The sequence below is a fragment of the Falco biarmicus genome, chromosome 8 (assembly GCF_023638135.1).
Source record: "Falco biarmicus isolate bFalBia1 chromosome 8, bFalBia1.pri, whole genome shotgun sequence".
NCBI lineage: Eukaryota > Metazoa > Chordata > Aves > Falconiformes > Falconidae > Falco > Falco biarmicus.
The window spans coordinates 61,983,886-61,989,515 of NC_079295.1; positions in this window are offsets into that span (position 1 = coordinate 61,983,886).

A 5,630-nucleotide genomic window follows, 5' to 3' on the forward strand; every position below is an offset into this window, starting at 1 on the left:
GACCGGCCCTGCCAGCCAGCAGCAGGCACAAAGGCTGTGGGAGTCTGAGACACGTTCAGGAAAACACAGGAGCCATGGAGCCTTCGCAAGACAGGTTGTCTCTCCAGCTGCTCACAAGTGCTACACCTGCTGCTTCTTCCCATCGTGGTCCAACGAGCATGTGTCCAATAACACTCTCAACAAGTGTTCTCAACTGTTTAGTTTTGAAGGCTGCTGTTCCTATTCACAAAGAAAAGCTCTCTTAATTTTCCAGTAATATTAGATCATCTGAAAAAAAAAGACATTATCTCTGCCTACAGACCTTGCACTGCCTGCCTATGGTCTAGCCTGGATGATGCTTGATGTTATTGGACAACATCAAATCCAAAATGCTGATATCAGCATGTAATCTGGTTTGAATGGTAGATTCTCCTCTGATTTCTATAGGTGTCGCATCCAGCAATAAGAAAAACTGTGATTTTACTGAGTTGCTTTATTCTTTCTTCCTACAGAGATGGCGTGAAGAGCTATTACATTTTCCTCCCTCTGCCCTCAGATCTGCCCGACACCTCCCATAACAGAGCAGCCACTCTTTATTCTGCTGGGAACTAAACAGGGAGCAGAAACTGGCTAAATGCAGGCTTGTCTCTAGCACAGCCGTGGGAGAAGACACAAGGTCCCTGCAGGACAAGCAGCCACCATGAAAGCTCATCTGCTCAGCTGGGGAAGCCCCCGAGGGCTGTGGGTTTGGGGTCAGAGCACTCCCCTCACATCCCCTGCACACACAGATATTTTATGGACAGCTCTTTTACTGTCAACTCTATTCACGATGGAGATACCGGGGAGCTCCTCCCTGTTCCCAGAGGAAAGATGTTTCTCTGCTGCCAGACAACCACAGTGGGACAGGAGCAGCCCGTGCTGGTGTTGGCCACGGGCTCTGCATGTGTGCTTAGTATGGCCATGGTGTTGGCCGGTTTGCTGGCCAGGCAGAAGTCTCCAAGCCTGTACCTCAGCTGGCTACCTCCTGCGTTGACTGGCAAGATACCCAGGAGAAGATATTACCCGTGAAGTCTCTGAGACCTGCAGCCCCTCAGGGGAGAAGGCTGCTGTGGGATGAAGGCAGAGGGTGGGGGCCGTGGGACACCTAACCCCAACCAGAGCTGGAGGAGACCTCCAGGGGTCATCTCCCCCATCTCCACCCCAAAGAGCAACAACCACACCAACGTCACTCCTGGCAAAGGTCTCTCCAGCCTACCCTTACTGATCCCAGTGACGATGTCTCCAGACCCACTTCCCCAGTTCCACATCAACACCGTTACCCCCACCAGTCACTCAGCTGTCTTTTGCCACCCTCCCTCCCAATCAATCACGTTTTGTCTGTCTTCTTCAGTTTTGTTCTGTTCCTATTTCTATTCTCTCCCTGACTATTCTTTCTCTAATACTTGACATTGATTTGTTTCTTTTCCAGCTTTGAGGCTCATACAAGCTTTTCAACACCTTTTGTTCCTCCTCATTCTTCTTTTCCTTTCCCCCTCCCAGATCCTCCTCGTGTCGGTCTCATGCACAGCCCAGGCTGTGGAAGGCAATCAGCTCTGAAAGCCTTTCCAAACTGTATTTTCCTTCTTGGAAAGAATCCCAAAACCAAATAATAAACGTTTATTTTAATTAGTGAAAGACCACTGGGCTAGTATTAAAATCACCTTCGGCTGACAGGATGCACTTAACTGGCTGCTGATTTGCTCAGTCAACAGGGCTGCTGGATTCCTTCATTAATTCCAGCCAACAAAAAAAAGTCCCCCAACAGACTTGGCTCTGCATATAAACAGCACCCGCAATTACGGCAGCACAGCTGTAGTTAAGGCTAAGCCAGCCTGCTCCTGCAGCCTGTGACCTTGCAGGCTTCTAACCTGGCAGTAATGGGACCTGTTGGCTCCAAACTTCTGCACTTTGCTCCTTGGTGAGTCTCCCTCATCTGAAGCAGCACCCCAGAGAGGCAAGAATGCACTTTCAAGCCAAGTGAATTGACAATTAAGGTTATTTCCCATCCTTCAGGTTAGTCTTCCCATTAGATAACTGCAGGGAATTGGGGAGCTTGATCCCCTAGACCCTGTGCAGATACAACCTTCTCCCACCTCTGAGTGGCATGGCTAGGGCAGGGTCCATCTCAGGCTTCCTCAATGCACAAAAATCAGCTGTGACCCAACCTGAAGTGCCTCTGACTCTCTAGGGCAGCACAACTCACTTGTTTAACCTTTGCAAACATCTTCTTTTAGTACCAGTAATTCCTTGGCCTCCCTATAAAGGTTTTTAGATTGTTTGGAAAGGGACTTTTTATTTTTGGCTAAAGATGGAAGCAATCTCCTACAGCAAGCATCCAGTTATGGGGTATAAATAGCAGCACCCTGCATTTCCCCACTCCCTGGACAAATACACTAGTATAATCTCCCAGTGGCAGGTAAGTAGTTGGGGTGTTTTACATGACTTTTACCATCGTCATGTAGTAACCCCATCAGTGACCTTTGGCACATCGCAGCATCGGTGCCTCTGTGTCCTCTGAGCACTGGGTAGGCTGCCAGGAGAGGCCCTGAGCGATTATTAACGCAAGTTCCAGGGTGGGCATCACCAGGAGATACCCACCCAGCCCCTCACTGCCTCTGTCTCTGAGGGCATGGGGGAACCAGCGTTCACTGACCGAATCTGACCCAAGAGGAGACACAGACCTGAGCAAGGGAAAGCAGACAGACTTGCTTCACTGCAAGGTACCATGTACCGCAGCTGCTAGAAATTCCCCAGGGGAGATGACCCTGCAGACTTACCTTCAAGCCTGGCAGAGGCCAGATCTGGAGAGATGCTGGGGTGAGCATTGGTAACGGGGCCAACCCACCCCAGGCAGCGTGGGCTCGTCTGATCCTGGCAGCTGCCTCTGGGATGAACCCAGCAAACGAGCTGGGTTGCTTTGTGATTCGTCGCTAAACCTGCACCACATAACCCTGGGGTAGTCACCCTGGCCAAACCGCCTCCAAATGATACCCCTCAGAACAGTTCTTGCAGACAGGGTTTGCAATACACCCGCTTGTGAAACAAGTGATGCTGCTTTCGTAGGACTGCTGCAAGCGGGCATCGGTCTCCAGCAAACCTGCTCAAAGACAGAAAAGTTTCTAACCTCTCTACGAATTTGTTCAAGGCAGACTTAAACAAATACCTATGTTTCTTTTAGATGACAAACTGTGTCCTGATCCAAGGTTAATGTTTCTCCTTGTTTAAGAGAAGAAGCCTGGATCTGAGACATCAGTTGGCCTTTTGCTGGCTGCCACATCCCTCTGGACTGAGGCAGGCTCACCTGCTGAAGTCCTACTGCTGCACGATAGCAGAAATGTTTTGTTTGTTGTTAGGAATCACATCTGAGTAACGAGGATACAGCAGGAGAGTAAGGCTCTTCAGCAGAATAATTATTTTTAAATATATGCAGGTTTGTCGCAATGGGCTGTCCTGAAAATCAATATGATAGCATCAAGCACCAAATTTCTATTAAAAATCTAACCTTTAAATCAAACCCAATAACGTCCCATCCATTTGCTGGGGAAACCTAAGGGCCAGCTCCTGCATCAATAATTGCACATTCAAAAGAAACAGCCACCGTTTGTCACTCTCAGGCATCAACAGAGAAGAGTTCAGAGCCACTCAGGCAAACACCCCCAGAACAAGGTGGGGGCTCTCCAAGGGCTGCATTTGCCGCTTGCCTTTCTCCCAGCAAGTCACCAGGTAACATTTCAGAGCCAGCAACTGTGAGGCTGAAACCTCTGCTTCTGACAAGCTGCTCAGTAAAGGTCAGCCGCTTAGTAATGAAGCCATACACATCACCAGCACAAAGAGAATACAAATGACAGGCAGCTCTGGGAAACAGCAGTCCCTGTGCTGCACATGCCACAGTATCTGTCAGCAACGGCCCCTATTTTGAATTTGCTCCATGCCCCCAGTGGAGAGAATCAAAATGAATCAGGGAGTCAGGATGGGAAGTCATCTGTCCACATTCCTGCTGCTCCATACCAGACCAGACACATATTTGAGGCTTTCTAGGAAAAGGTTCAGACAGGAATTCACGTGTTTCACATGCCACATCAAACACGAGCATGCAGCCTGGCATGCTGCTAATGTCACACCGACACTGCACCTTGCCCTGGAAACAGGAACACACGTCCAGGGCTGTCCCCTTCCCTCTCACACTGGTGTCTCTGATGTCTGATTTCAGTCACTTTTTGTCCATCGTTTGTCAGGAAGAAAGCATCTCCTCACTTCTTATGAGCCAGAGGAAATCCTCTTAGAAGCAAATGCCATGACGACACGTTCCCAAAGATGCCACACGCTGTCCCGCAGGGATGGTGCCATGGGTCACCTTGCAGCAGGTACGGCTGTGATGGCTGTCCATGGCTCTGATGGACCTGTGAAGATCTTAGCTGGATCAAGCATCACTCCATGAATTATCTTCCTCCTGATAAACATATATATAAAATATAATATATATATGTTACGTGTGTGCATATGTATACACACACAGACATGTCCATACATGTATTATAAAAAAATACAGATATATTGTATAAAATAAATGATAGCATTAGACCTGAGGATGTGTTACTGATTACCTGGAATAATGAAAGAACGCAGCAATTTATTTTTTCCTGCAGGAGAAGGCTATTTAACAAAATTACAATTTAAACATTATTTATAGGGCAACCTTGTCTCCAAAACCACTTACAGCGGAAATAAATTAGAGCTCATCCATCATGAGCAAATGCTGCTGTTGCAGTCTCCTCTGGCGCAGTTTCATACCAGACTAGGCAATTTCCCAGGATTTCACCAAGCACCTGGAGCTGATCCGATCTCGGCTGCCTCTGGCCACACTTGGCTGCGTGGTTAATGCACCCTTCCTGCACGAGCGGACCAGATGAAGTCAGCACAACGCTAAGGTAATCTGGAGCTGCCTGACTCAGATAATCAAAGTCAGATCTCCAGGGCTTGTCTCCACCGAGAAATCAGGGCAAAACATCCAGGATGTGAATTATCAGTGCCACAAGCGTTCACATCAAATCCTCCTGCTCCCCTCTCAAATTAATTTCTCCCAGTTCAGCCTAACCCAGCTCCCAAACTGAACTGAGCTCAGCAACATGGAGGTAACTTTGGAGAGGTGTTGTGGTGGAAATTAGTGTAAAAAGCTGCAACTCGGCAGTATGGGCTCTGCCTGCTCTTTCCGACATTCCAGATGGGGCTTTGGACATATTGCCATTTGGATGTAGGAGAGTCATCTTCCCTCACTTCCCACCCGCTATCTTATTTTAAGTAATGAATCACATGTTTTACTTTTTCCTCTTTTTCCCTTACAAAGCTGAAAATGCATATCAAGATTTTGCAGTCCTTCAAAGCTCGCGACTTCTGTAACACCAGCAGCAAATAACCTCTGCTGCTACGAAACAGTGTTTTATCATTGCCAAGTGTCATTTCTCATAGAAGAATGACACTTTTCTGATGTCTTAGGATGTTCCCCATGGTGACAGACCTCGGTTTTTCCTTAATTAGCAAATTCCTTTCTGATATTCAGAAATAAGGGAAATATTCCTCTCTGAAATCTCAGGATTAACTGGAGGTCACACCCA